Genomic DNA, 15,888 nt, shown 5'->3' with positions numbered 1-15,888 from the left:
CTGAAAAACGACCTTTACCATATCGCTCATATCTCCGTGACCGTTTATCCTAGAGACTTGCAGTAACTTTCATCTGGAAGCTGCAATCCTAGGCTGTCCTCGGACCCAAAAACGATAGTGCTAGTCCTTGTAATTCCTCTGTAACCGCGAAAAACGCACTCGCAAATTTACCGCGATTTGCAAATTTCTCAACGTGTGAAAACAGCAGTTTTCTTGCTTTCAGTTGCCAAAAATTCGTTTAACCTGCTAGTTACTCCTAGATCCTTGCTAAAGTGAGCCTGGACTAATATTAACTTGATACCACTCACCCTGAACCTCTAGAGGGAATTAAAAGCATTTTAGCATATTTTTCACTTCATTGCCAGCACATATAAAATCATTTTGGGCCTGTGTTTCCAACTTCTGTAGTCTAAGCTTGCTGGGGTGAACTGAATTACAGTTGATTGCATTTCTGAGAACTGTGTGCTTTCCTTCCATTTCCTTGCATTGCATAAAGGGGGGAGGGGATTGCCAGAGAAAAGTGATTACATTGTTTTGTTGAACGCATATTGAGTATTTTCTGTACTGCATTTTCATTCCACCTTGCATCCATTTGAAACCATAAAGTATTGTTGACATCTTATCCATCCTATAACCACTCATCATTGATTATAAAGAAGTGTGCTAATGCCAGACTATCCATTATTGATTACTGCTCAGATTCAGTGTGATATTCAATTATTAAATTATTATAAAGTGTGATATATATATATATATTGTTTAAATTATCAAATAAACCTTTTAACTTGCAAAACAGAACTACTTCTTGGCTCAGTGGGGTCAGGGGGATTCCAAGAGAGGGGTGTTATACAGGGGTAGTCATCCAGAACGCATGAACTGGACATAAAGATATATCAATAAGGGTTTCCATTCAGTATCCCAGACTAGGCATTGACTTAGCTGTAGTGTTGAATTGAATCCTCTTACAGTTCACTGGTTGCTTCTGTGAGTAAGCCACGCAATGTCTGGAACTCCTTTACTATGTTTCTTGGCACTCAGCAACTGGATGAAGAGTCGGGGTTGATGGGGCCCTGTTCCCCCAAGAGTCTCAGGGAATATCCTCTGTTTAAAGTGGGATGCTGGGGCTCATTGCTGCTACTGGGAGTTCTGGTGGACTGGGCACTGGGGTATTCATTACATTGATCTCTGCACATATGTGAAGTAATATTATATATGGCGGGGTATCAGATGTGTACTAGTAGGCAAGGCATTATTAAATGGCACACAAGAATGCCTCATTGTACTGTCTGTCACTTTATCTGTGTGAGATGTGAACCCTAATAAAGGTTTTAAAAAAAATGAAATGGGAATCATACACATGTATTGATGTCACAAATGAACTCGGGGTTTAGGGTGGACTGGGTAAAATGATAGGGTAACTGTAAAAGAAACTAAACACGAGCAAGTTCAGTTTGTCAGAAAACCACAGCCCATCAATCCAACCCCCCACTTCCCTGTGGCTCCACTTCCTGGCTATCAAAACGTCACAGAGCCAATATATGTCAAGTATCCCTGAGACTTCCTTAGTAGATGCTCACTGTACTTAGGTTCCTGATGTCCTTGCTGTAGTCAATATACTGAGATCACTTTAGATGGTACTCCTTAACTCCCCACCTGCCCCACACGTAAGTCACTTAAAACCAGATAATATTGAGTTCAGAGAACTTTAGGGGTGCACAGCAGAATGCTGCCAAGTGACTCTGTTACAGATGTTGCCGGTACTTATTGAATAGGAGCTCCATCTGCTGAGCCACACTCCTCCCGTCTCAACTTCCTGCTCTGATTCTCGTTCCCCTTGGTCTCTTATCAGCTCATTGTTGTAATATGTGTTGTGCTTCAGGGTGGAATTCTATTGTGTAGAATTCCACACTTGTCTTTACTGGCCTTTACTCATATTGTTTACTTCTGTTTAGGTTCCACGTTCCATGTTGATCAGTTGGAGTCGTGAGGTGAAGGCTGAGTCCTGCTGGGCTCAGGCTGGTTACAATAAAGGGAATTCACCTACCTCTCATGTGTGGCTTCCGTTATTACACTCATCCACCTCTAAGGCCCGGAATGATCTGGCTCCCTCCCATTCCTCTTGCAGCCTATCTTCTCTTTTTACTCTGCTGTTTCGGACTTGTCACTCCTCTGGATTCTATCATTCTCTATGCTCAGTTGTTTCTAGTATTTTCTCTTCAAGCTGCTTTCTTTGTCATGCTCTGTATACTTTTCTGGGACCCTCCACTTAGTGCCACTTTCTTTTTTCCCTCCCTTTGTCATTGTTCTGCCACGTGTATATCTCTCCCACACCCACCGCGAGGGTGCCTCTCACTTTGCAGCCCCTTCCTCTCCGCTCCAACAATTGTTCACCCCCTTTCCCGCACCATTCGGGCTATCGCTGCTTTTCCACCCCTGCCTGCATGCTCTAGCACGCCCACTCTTCCTGCCTCTCTCATTCTCTGCTTCTGCCAGTGCCTCTCATGCTGCCCCTGCCTCTTCTCTTCTTGCCTGCCCCCATCACTGTACTCCACTCCTCACCTCGGCCTTTCTTTCTTCTCCTACACTGCCACCTTCGTCTATTTCTACTGCTCCCTCCACCCTCAGATCTTTTGCTTAATGCCTCCACCTTCCCCTATAGTCTGCATTCTAACATCCACCACAGTGAACTGACAATCCAAGTACCTTTTATCAGGCCACAAGCCTTCCCTCTTTTTCTGCAAAAATAAAATCTGAACCTGCTTTGATACACAATCACTTTGTGCTGGGCTTATATTACAAGTTTTCAGTAGAACTCTTAGATGCATCCTGCTCTGCAACAACTAGCATTGAGGACTGCAGTGAAACCCTCAAGTAGAGCTTCTGCCATCTTGCCCTCCACACCACAGCAGGAGCTGCTGCAGACAGGGTTGCAATTAGAGTGAATTTTCGTGGTAAGGTAAACCCTTCAAATGTTTGAAATGGGGCTAATTTTATAGACTTTCATGAGGAGGGGCAAACTCACTTGTGTGGGGACATCTAACTTCTTCACACATTCTGAGACTATTCCGTTACAACTTCAATGTTAAAAGCAGCTAACCCACTCCTTCACGTCCGAAACCACACATTTTAGGAGTGGTGTGAGAATAGGTGGTACTCTGCCCTCCCCTACCCTTCCATTCACTCCCCTGACATGCAAGTGTTAACATCCCATCATCATTTCAGTTGCCTAAAAATGTATGCACTTGAATGCAGGTGCTAACAAAGAAAGGATTTACATTAGTAATTGCTGTGCATCCCAATGCACATGGACATCATCTGGAGGTCACCAGAGGTCGTGACCGTGACCCCTGCGGTCTCAGCCACAACCCCTGCTGTCTCAGCTGCGCCCCCCATAAGCACGTAAACAATTATATTTTTAAAACGGAACAAGAAACAAAAAAAACGAAACGGAAGCTCCACAGCTGCCTCCTGCTCCATGGCTAACCCCTGTGCTGTGGCGCCACTTTGGGACTCTTGCTTTGAGATTTCTGTGACTTTTGAGTGGTTGCTTAGAAACCACGTACGTAAAGTTACAGAAGTTGGTGCTTTCAGGAACCCAGCACTGGTGCAGCGGGGGCAGGGGTTCCCACCCTAAAAGCAGTGAACCTGGCCCACCTTGCAGAATGTACATGTGCATGTACTGCTGCTGAGGCACTGACGCTTGAGGGCCCTGAGCAGATCTGCCACACCATCACAGTTCTGAAAGCAGGATCAGGGGTGAATCCGGGGGTGAACCATTGTCAACATGCTTCTGTCACATGAAGTGCACAGCACAAGCAGCCCTTGCCCGGATATTCCACTGACATGTTCTTTAAGGTAGCCTCGGCATGGTCTAGTAATGTTATTCTTAACAGTAAATGGTGCCAAGATAACCACCACGTGACCGGCTGCAACACAAGGGCAGCCTCTGAGGCTTTCCCTTCAGAGGACACGGCTCTTGCTTCCCGACGAGAGGCACGTTTGTCAAGGACGCGCGTCGCCATTCATGATGCACCGGGCCTACCAGCCAATCCTTCCGTGTGACAACTGTTAGGGAGAATTCTCAAGAAGGTGCTAATTTCCCTTACCTTTTGAAACCCCCAGCAACTTTGCTAGATTTCTAGGATTTCAATTTTTACCTGGAAAGAGTGTGAGACTTTTTCCCCACTCTTTCATGTATTTTGATGTTTGTTTTACTTTTGTGTTCTTTGGATGTGGAGTTTTAAAACAACTCCATAGGCATCACCTTTTTTTCTTGTGTGTCACACAGCACCTTCAGTGCAGTGCCAGGGGGATGTCTTTCAGACTTCCCAAGGTTTAAATACCTTCTCTGGGACTGACTACTGTCTCCCAGAGCATGTACATTTAAATTGACTTTACTAGTATTTTTATATTTACAGACCCAGCACAGACTACCTATAGAGTGCTGGAGGGGTTGCCTAGCATCCACTGAGTCTAAACACTCATGCAACAGTTAAATGTTACCCTTTTCCCTCTTGAAATGGCTGGTGGCAGTGGTTTAGAACAAACTACCATGATTTTTCCCAACCACGAACACCGGTATCTAAAAATCAGGGCAACTATGTTTTTCAATATAGTGCCCAAGACCTATCTGTAAATACAGACTCCGGTCAACTTTTTTTGCCATTTCTTTTAGGAAAGGTGTGTTTAACTCTGCATGCCAAACCAGGTTTGGTCCCTTTGTTCACTGGCCTTTGGCGGGCTTCAGTGCTGAAGCCCTCCTCTGGTGCCTGAGTGTATAGGGTGGACAGGATGTGAGGGAGATGCCCGAACCCCCCTGTGCTTAGTCTCCTAGAAGACCTGAATGCACTCTGGCGTGATTGGCCGGCTGGCTGTCCAGCAAAGACAGCCATCCTGCTGGGTGAGTGACAGCCAGGCTGGAATGAATGGGGGAAAACTGTTTGAAAGCAGGCCTCTGGGACTTGGAAAGCAGAGTCGACCACTGGAACGAGAGAACCAAAGACCAGCTGAAGGAAGACAACTGCTGAAACTCCTAGTCCACCGGTGAAGCCCTGTTGCTGGTTCAAATTGCCTGAAACTCCTTCAACAGAGAAGCCCTTCAAGGACGACTTCTTCCCTTGAGTTTGGTGGGAAAAACCAACTCGCAAGTCACCTGGACACCGTCTCTATACTGGTCGAATTCTCTTCAGAGTGCTGTTGAATACTGGATAGCCAGTGAGAAGGAAACCAGTTTTTTTGGTCTTTAAGCACTCACACCTTAAACCAACGTTTTGCCAAGCTTGTGGCCTCTTCCCTGGGCAGTGCAGGAACCTCCCGATGTCCTCCTTCTTGTCCCCTCGACTGAAGGTCAGGAACAGCGAGATCTGCAGGAGCTGCCAGGACCAACTGCCTCAGATACAGCTCTTCTTCACTTAAAAGTTACTGTGCAAGTGTGGTTAAGAAATCCTTTCTGCCGCACTGAAAGTTTGTGAAACTTTCCCAACTTCGAAGGCTTGTCTTTCCCTAAACCGACATATAACTTTTTTGTCTGACCAACTACTTCTAAAAACCGTGGCAAAGACTTAACCGTTTACTACCAGAACTATGCTATCCTATCCAAGACTCGGAACCATTGACTTTGGCCCAGGCCTATTGATTTGAATTGCTGGTTGTACTGAACTGAAACTATTTGCCCTACCTCTGAAAGTATTTGTGTTTCAATTCGTTTAACCTTGTCTTTTTACCCCTTTTTAAAGTCACTGAAGTGCCATTTTGCTCCCACTTCAGGGGAGTTGAAATTGTGCAGACACTGATTGGTTGTGTATTGTAGTATATTAGATTGTGATATTGAGCTGCTCTTACTGGTGGAATGTTTTCCAACTGACTGTGTAAATAAATGTATATTCTTTTACCAGGAAACCTTGAGTAAGTGTTTGTTTTGAACCACTGTGATTGCTAACCCTTTGTGTAACCCCTTCTACTGCTCACTTTACTCTTGAGATAAGTCTGGCTGCTCAGCCACTGCTACCACATTACTGTGTAATACAGGCTTGTACCGAAGGTGAAATTGTACTTACACTTGTAGTCTTAATTGTGTGTAGTGTTCCCAAAGGGTACCGCATGTGATTCTGCCTAACAACAACAAATAACTGCAACAGAAATGGGACAAAACATACTATGATAAACACCATAGAAAGCTCAGGTGCAGTGGCGCTGGACTACCACGGCTTCACTCGGTGTCTCATTGGCTTAACACAGAATCATGAAACCAATGCTTTTGTCACCCCAAAAATATGATAGTCTGAACCCCCATTTTTGACTTCACTGTTTCATGTATCTCCACTTGTGACATCACAAGAAGACAAGTATAGTTGTGATATAGGTGAGTGCACTGTAAATATAGCTTTTTGGAGATGTCAGTGCTGCATTCGGGGTCCAATCACCGGCTCTGGGTGAAAGCAAAAGTGCCCGAGTGAATAAACCTGCGGACAACTGCACTTCCCCAAAATAAGACAGACGCTCGAAACACTGCAATATTGTTTTTCTAACTTAATGGCAGATAGTGACATATTCAAAACGAGAGAACGCATTATACGTTTGGAATTATATGCAAATGTGTACACACCAAGTGCATTTTAAGGGCACATTATCCAGTTGTTCGCGCTTAGACACATTGTCAATTCAACACAGAACTCCTCTGTGAATTCTATATTAATTTACATTGGACGTAGGCTTTGCTATGCGATGTTTGCCTGGTAGCAAATGCTCTCAAGTTGCCATAAAACGGGGACAGTGGCAGTGGTACACAAAAACACTTACATATTGCATTCACGGATGGCGGTGTCTACATTTACCCATCATCTGTTACCTAATAAACGTATTGAGACAGAATGGGTTAGAGCGTGACTTGTGGGTCAATGTTAAACCCAAGGGAGTTATCAAAATAGTCCCATGCACCGCAAGTACCTGATCATACAGGCATACACATAACCCTTTCTGTACACCATGTTATAGGCCAAAAATACGTTCCCAATGTATGAGAACCCCCGTCCCTGCACATTTTCAATGTCCGAAATCCAGCGAAACCATTCTATATTATGGTTATGGATTTGTTACAGAACACAATTTCAAGGATTTATTTGATAATTCATTTTCAAACATTTGAGCAGACAATTCTTACTTGTGAAACAATTCCAACAAATTCCTTTTTTTCTTCACAATCATTACTGTAATTTTTTTTAAAAAACAACGCGTTCAGAGCTTCAATGCCCTTCTCCAGTGGATATTACGTTTGTGAAGATTAATGTAATTTAAATGAAAAGAAACCATATCATTATAAGTATTTGTGTTTACAATTCTTATGCTGTCAATCTATATCAATCAGTACATCACCCTAAATTTGATAAATCACCTTGAGGAAAATCCAAAAAGTGACAGAAATCCTACGGTCTTATGTTATAATGTGTGGATCTGTGTCCAACTATATTCATCGTTGATACCCAGAAATATAAGATTAAAAATAAACAAACAATGATGAGATATAATTAGACCTAGAGCTGTGTTTGATGTTAAGGTTCAACAAGAGCTCTGTTAGAATGTGATGGTAAAATAAGATGTCCATATCTTACCACTGTGTGGTTAAAGTCCAAAATAGTGATCACTAGTATGAAAGGTTCTCGAATGCACAGAGACTTATTCCCTGTTATGCACAGTTTATGTGGGTAAATAATTAAACATATTACTTATGTAGGAAAAGTAAATCCTTATCTAAGCGTGTTAGCACTGCTGTGTAGATACCATGGGCAAGCCATTGGAAAATGCAGTATTGTAAATGTGTCTATGCAAGTCCTCACAACAATGTCTATGTGAAATAATGGTGTACATTATAAGGTATTGACATAAATACTATTGTGGTACTGATGGAATGTGCAGTAAGAACATTCACTTGGTATGTTATGGTAGGTATTGTTTATTTATATAGCGCCTATACACAGGCAAGTGTTTCAAAGCACTTGAGGAGGGTTGGAACACGGGGAAAAACAATAGTCGCTGAGAGCCCTTGAAAATCTGAGACGATACTAGACTGCATAGGCAGATTAAGTGCATAGACTACATTTAACAGTATGGGATGTAGCAAATAGGCCTGTCAGTGATTCTGCAATTTTAACAGTACAATTAGGGGTGAGTGAAAACAGTACTTTTATGGTGCGTGAAAATGACACAACCTTGGGCTGCAAGATCAGCGGAGGACTGACAGGAAATGCCAGTCAACCTACAAGGAATACAGAGACTCGAATTAGGCCATATTGGGCCTCATTAGGACCCTGGCGGAGAGGGTATTACGCCAGCGTAGTGCATGGCGTACCTCTCCGCCATACTACGAGTTCCCGTAGCGCCATGGAGGTTTTCTCCGCCTGGTTTTACCAGCCGGAGAAAACCATGGCGCTACGGGACCTCGTTGTTAATTACGCCACCGTATTTTACGGTGGCGTAATTAACTCCTTCCCCACTCCCATTATACCCTATGGGGCAAAAATGGGAATGGGGAAGGGCAGAATGGGGATTGGGGATTTACCGCTCCGCCGAGGTCGGAATGGGGCGGTAAATCCGCCAACCCCCATGGCGCTATCGGCGGCTTTCCGCCATGCTTCGCGGTGCATTTAGCACCGCGAAATCCGCCTGGGTCGTAATGAGGCCCATTGTCTCTACAACTAGTTAACTGGCCAACAAGGCTAGATTGCGTGATGATGGATACATACTTGTTATGTGGATAAACTAGATAGAATTCTGTCTCGACGCTTCCCACGATCGGTCAGTGATTTGCGGATCCTAAAATGGCTTCCATTATAAACAAAGCGTTATTAAGATGTGATGACATCATCGCGCTTGTTTGTTGTTTAAGCACGCAAATATGGACCTTGACTGGTGGCACATAAAGGCAATATAAAAGAAAAGCAAAATATGTGTGGAATTTGCCAGTGAGATATTGGTAGATTCTGGGGTGTAAACTAGTGGAAGTATTCTATTAATTCAAATGAGTGCAAGACACATTTAGAGTTAAATTCAGTCAAATCTAAAAAAGTATTGGCATTAACACCTATATGGGACACCTCCCATGTAGTTGCAACTAACATGGTTATTGAGTTATTGGTTATTGAGCACCCATAAAGGTAAACAAATGTGTTAAAAGGGGAAAGTGTAGATATATTTTAAATTATGTTAGACGGTATGCATTGATCCCCAGGAGCCTTAAGTAGAACAAGCAAGCTTAAGATGTTACAATGTTTCTAACAAGATTAAGTCATTACAGGTGCACATTCAATCATCATGGTATTTAATGTCTCACTTCTTCTGCCGGTATGAGTAAGACTCCTAGACTCATATATCTGTGTGTATGGATGACTTCTGTGTGATATTGTGGTGTCTACGTTGAACCAACATATTGTAGAGGTTTTCCTAAAAAAGTTTTCCTTGGAATGGAAGGCAGTGGCAAGGAGTGGGGATAGAGCGAGGAAATCAGATTTGGAGTGCCGCCCACCAACCCCAGATGGGAAGTCAGCAAAGAAAGTGAAAACCTGTTATTGGAGCAAAATGGCAGAATGGGATTTTGATTCTTACTCACAACTTCTATGGGACAGAATGAAAGGAATTTGTGTTGCTACACTTGAAACATAGAGACTACTATTCAGCACACCATGGGCAACAATAGAAATAGAGTAAGGAAATCGGTTTTGGAAGGAAGTAAATGCAAAAGGAAAAATTGCAATGGCAATAGAAATTTGTTTTTACACTGGATTTACAATGATAGGCAGTTCAGGAAAGGGTTATAGCTCAGAATAGGAAAAACGGTTTTCATTGACACAGACCCAAACACATAACAGATAGACTTGTAGGCAAAAGGGATTGCTCTTAATGGGACTACGGTTTGGGGTTTTAATAGGACAGATGCAAATAGGAATTTGTGGGGTAATGCACACAATGTATGGGCACATTCAGTTTTCAGTTAAAGGAGACTTATTCTTTTGAGGCAACACTTAAATGACTATAATTATTAAAGACAGACACTAATGACACTGGGGTTAATTTCAAATTTTAACCAACTTGTACCATGAATTTCAATGGGGGAATTAATTGATTTACTTAAACATATGCTAAGGATTTACACATACACTGAGATGTTTACCGAAGGGAATATGCTAAAATACATAGGCTAAACACAGATTGTTCAATGGGAAGGTGACTGAATTACACGATCAATGTGGGGTTTTCAATTGTGTTTTCAATTAGGTTTTCGATGCGTTTTTCACTTTGTGCAATACTACAAAAAGGAAGTGTAGAAATGGGGGTGTGGGATGGTGATGCGCTCCACACCAGTAGTACAGTAGAATTGATTCCAATCACTAAATTGTGAAAAGTAAATCATTTCTTTAATTCAAGTTGTGAACAGCCGACACGTGTTTTGACACGGTGGTCGTTTTCAAGGCTGAATGATTGAATAAAAATGTAATGCAAGGCAGGAAAAAAGTGTCCAAATTAAACATGACACCACAAAGAAATAAATGTGGCACAAAACCAAATTAAAATAAGTACAGTTCAAAATTTCCATAAGTAAATAATACAAGCAATGAATATGCAGTCAGATGAACCAATTAAATATAAAATTCAAAAAGCCATTCCACATTAGGTTGAATGTAGGGGAAACAGCTGCTTCAATGTTGATCAGAAATTGCAGAGCGAAGTCATATGAAAAGAAAATCAAAATGTTGACAGTAATATGACACCTTAATCTAGAGCCATATATTTAAAAGAGGGAATAGTGAGCCCATTGATGCAACAACAAACTGAAAGTCATTAGTGGTGTATATATAATTCAAGTGTTACATGCGGGCCGAAAGAACCAATTGCACCACAGTTCAACAGCAAAGCTACAGACAACGACCACCAAGTGGATAAACAAGGTTCTTAACTAACCAAAGTGTGATTGATGACTGTATAGAGGTGACATGCACTGTATAAGGTGGTCATGAAATGAAATCATTCTGGTGGAAAGACCTGAATCCAGTTTACCAAACAAGTAGGTGATTGTTCCCAATCATATGGTCCTGTGAGAGGAAGAAAAATAGGTTGGTAATGATTCACTGGATACAGTGATCAAGTGTAAATACAAATTAAATATGCAGAAGGTAAAATACCAACATACCTGAAAATCGGTAAATTGTAAGTGGAGATAACCGCACATTCGGGATGTGAGTAGAAAAGGCTTCTAATTACCAATTGTGCCGAACTGGCAAATGACAGTATATAGCCTGCAAAAAGTTAAGAGATGTACGTTCTGGTAGTAAACTGCTAAGGCAGCCCACTGATAGGCAAAGTAGACTGGGGGCTATCAGGATTAAATGAATCTGAAATGGTTCCCTGCACACAATGCTTACCCGCTCAATCGAGCAAAAAACAAAATCTCAGGGACAAATCCCAGCAACAAATCAAACAGGAACAGCGCGGCTGTAAAGCGCTGACCCATTAAACCGCAAACTGTCAGGAACCACCGCCTGCGCCCATTCTGGACTTTGTGGTCCCTGACCCTTAGAGGACTGAATTCCGTGATCCTTCCAACATGGCCGTTTGGTGCCGAACGCAGCATGCCAGTCTTTATGTGCTAGGTTCAACATTCTACAAAGCAGACACACCCCCAAGGCTCTGCGCATCTCAACGCAATCGCTCGGAGCAGTCTGACGTGTGTTGCCGAAGTTCGCTCGGAACGTCCATCCTAGTCCTGTTCCTTGAATCTACTTCCTCCTTTTCCTTTCCTCGAACTTACCTTACTATTCTTCCGGGATCCTCGCCTGCGCTTGAGTCACGGCGTTCCGTGACTCCGAGCTCGGACTTAATCTCCTTCCTGGTTCCTGGTACTGGACATCCGACTGCCTCCTGGAGTAGGACCGCTATCCCACGCTGCAACCAGACGACCAGCACACAAGTCTCTACAAATCCTGGACCGTGCAAAAGAAGGTCGCAAGCAAGGAAAGACAGGTGAGAAGGGGAGGGACTTGTGACAGATTGAGACGCCCAAAAAATGATACGAATACAGAGATGGAAGCCGCAGTTCAAGACCTCATGCAAGGTATGCAGGAATTAACAAATGAAGTCCAGAACCTTAAGGCAGAGAACGCTGCTTTAAAGCAGCTAGTCTGGTCTCGTGACTCTGCTACTAAGGAAAGTGTCTTATTGGGAGGAGTGGTGGAGAAATATGATGGCTCTTCAAAGAACCTTTGTGCCTTCCTTGACTCATGTTTGGTGCATTTCACCTTCAAGCCCTACTACTTTTCCACCCCAAGAGCCAAGGTGCGGTTTATGATCTCACACCTAACCGGTAACTCCTTAACCTGGGCAACCCCCCTAGTCAATTCGGGCAACGCCCTCCTAGATTATTATGATGGATTCGTGTAAGCCCTAAAAGCCATGTTTGATCGCCCAGAGGTTGTTTAAGGCGCTCAGGAACGACTACTTGAATTTCAACAAGGATCCCAAGATATGTTTGCCTATATGGCCTGCTTTAAACAACTTGTAAAAGAGGCTGATTGGTCCCAAGAAGCCAGCTTCACCTTCTTTCGAAGAGGCCTAAATGAAGAAATAAAGGACGAGCTAGCCAGGGTAGCTCGCCCAAACTCCTTCCACGCAGAGAAAAGGAAGTCTAAGTCAACATCTCAAAAGGCTGCCACAGAGCATACATACAGACCAGAGCCCGCAGCTTCTCCAACCCCGGATCCTGAACCAATGCAACTGGGGGCCTACCGTGGACCCATCACTCCACAAGAAAGGATGTGCCGGATTTACACTGGACTGTGCATGTACTGCGCCTCCAATAAATACCTTGTGAGAGAGTGCCCTATCGCTCCACCACAGTGTTCGGGAAACACCAGCTCCCGATCCTAGATGGGGCACAGTTTCGGGAGAAAGATGTCTGCTCCTCATCAATTCCTTCCTTGAACTCTCTTGGACAAAACAATCTTGTGATTCTACAGGCATTCCGATCACTTTCCAAGAAAGAATCCTACCCCATCTTGGCACTATTGGATTGCGGAACCATGGGCATATTCATAGATCATGATTGGGTCATGTGGGATGTTTTTATCCATGCATCCGAGCCCTACCTCAAAACTGTGCAGTACTGACATGGAAAACATCATGATGGCCAGAGCTTCCCAGAAAATGCACAGGGAAGTGCATGAAGCATAGGCTGCCACTCATTTTTGCCGATGTTATGGGCACAGAAGGGCACTGCCTAAAACCACCATTGGACTACCCACACAGTAGTCTGAAACCATTGGGAATGGCAATGCTGATTGCCAAAAGCAACCTAGAATTGTGGGGAATTCATTTTCTTAAATCCCAAAAATGGGTGCATTACCAGTACTCGCCACTATCAGAAAGCCGGCGTTTTAAAACAACACCAGATTTTTTTTTGTGTAAAACTGAATAAATGAACCCAAAGCAGGCCAAAGAAAGACTTACTGAGAGGTGGATCCAATGTAAAGTTATATTCTGAAGTGACTTGAAGGTTTATAACAAGACTGGCTGAGCTGTGGATTTCAGCAGTTTAAGTAAATTTGGACTGAAAGACACTAAAAATCTAAATGTTTAAAAGAAATGAGTGACCTACTTTTGAGTGTCACATAGGTTGCAATTGTTTAAATGTCATAGTTTTAAACTTAGAATCAGCATTCTAGCTGCAAATGTAAAATGGTTAGTTTTATTTGAATGCAGAAAACTGGGTAACTAAAAGTGACATTAGCTGGGGGCTGGCTTAAGGAACTGAATTCTGCCTACCAGCTACCCCCGACAGGAGTTGAGACTTGCACAACAGCTGTGTTCCCAGGCCTACCTGCCTTTTGCTGCTCTCACCAAAAGGGATATGACACTTCTCTGATTGAATTACCAAGGGACTGCTAGAGACTAAACATAGGACCCAGGCAGAGGGTTTATTGAAGTGGCCATAAATGGCTTCCTCTTGAACAATGGGCCTTCCAGGGCCCAGGTAGATGGTTTATTGCAGGAGTCGTAAATGTGGCTTCCTCCTGGAAGGAAAGGGGAGGAGCACTGCATGTGAGAGCAAGCTGGCTTGGCAGAAACTGGAAGGGGGAGAAACTGCAGACAGAGGCTGAGCTTGAAGAAAGTGGAAAGACTGGTTTCTGTACCATGTGACCTGAAAAGACACACCCCTGTAGCCAGAATATGGTTTTAGAAAAAGATGAATAACTCATAGTACGGACTTGTCATCATTATTTAAATGATACCATAATTCTTGTGATTTTTCTGCCCACATTTTAAGAGGTTTTTAGAATCGGTGGCATGATCTGGGGGCAAACTAGCAGTTAAGAGGGCATTACTTAAAATGTCTGCTTGTGAAAAGTCTGATACTTCATCAATTAATGCCTGCATGCCTTGCACACATTTGGGTAAATTTGAGTAAGAATCTGATATTGGTAACTTGACCAAAAAGTGAAATATGTTGCCATTTCTCAATGCAAGCTCCCAGGAAGAGCAGATTTGGACAGGGTATACCTCCTGTGATATGTGATGGGTGCATGTAATTTTAAACAAATGTGTACCTGTGCAAATATGTCTTTTGATCAAATATAGATTGTGTGTAAAGTTGACAGGGGTGGGTTCTCTGTATCATAAACAGACCTCATCATGATGACACTTCATTTCATTCCCCCAATCAAGGGGAAGAGGAGGAAGTGGCCAATGACAAGTGGAGAGGGGTAGGGCCTAGGAAGCTAGCCTCTCCACTTATTTTCAAAACACATAAAGGCAGACAGTCAGGACAGATAGGGACATTCTATTCCATCTGCTGCGGGACGCTCTGCCGGGAAAATCCATACTTTACCTCCATCAACCTTCAGAGAGCCAACATAGAGACTTCAATCTATCCACCTTCAGAGACCAAGACTTTACTTCAGAATTGGTAGCAGAGAGGTCAACTACAAGCTAAATCCCTCTTTAGAAGGCCTCAAATCATTGCCATTATCACAGCCAGGCAAGCTGTTTGAATTCTTTGCAAGAACTCTTGCCATTTGCCAGAGAGCAGTGTTGTATCCAGAGAGAGACCAGCTGAACCGGAGACCGCTGTATCCGGACCCACAGACCTGATCAGAACTAGAGACCCAGACCAGACCAGCAGAGTAGAGCTGACCCAGACGCTGTGCGCAGAGACCGTCCGTGGCGAGTGAAGAAAACCTGACCAGATCCGTGGCGAGGCCCATTTATTTCAAAAATATATTGTGAGTACCTAGCAGAACTGTGCAGAACCAATCTCTTAGTTAAAATAATATAATTCAATCTATTTTTATCTAAGTAGAACTGCCTCCTAACTTTGAACTTTAAAATTTCAAATCTGAAAAACGACCTTTACCATATCGCTCATATCTCCGTGACCGTTTGTCTTAGAGACTTGCAGTAACTTTCCTCTGAAAGCTGGGAATCTTGGCTTTTCAAAGAACCTAAAACCGTATTCCTATTCCATACACGTTTGCCGCAATCGCGATAAACGCACTCGCGAATTTGCTGCGATTTGCAAATTTCTCCATGTGGGAAAACAGCAGTTTCCTTGCTTTCCTTGCTAAAAATGTGTTTGCCTCTTAAGAACCATCCCTGACTCATTGCTAGAGTGAGCCTGGACTAATATTAACTAGATACCACTCACCCTGAACCTCTAGAGGGAATTAAAAGCATTTTAGCATATTTTTCACTTCATTGCCAGCACATATAAAAGCATTTTGGGCCTGTGTTTCCAACTTCTGTAGTCTAAGCTTGCTGGGGTGAACTGAATTACAGTTGATTGCATTTCTGAGAACTGTGTGCTTTCCTTCCATTTCCTTGCATTGCATAAAGGGGGGAGGGGATTGC

Source organism: Ambystoma mexicanum, chromosome 3p (assembly GCF_040938575.1).
Source record: "Ambystoma mexicanum isolate Mex_15411 chromosome 3p, UKY_AmexF1_1, whole genome shotgun sequence".
NCBI classification, from domain to species: Eukaryota; Metazoa; Chordata; class Amphibia; order Caudata; family Ambystomatidae; genus Ambystoma; species Ambystoma mexicanum.
The sequence above is the reverse complement of the archived record's forward strand: the minus strand, read 5'-3'. Positions refer to the sequence as shown.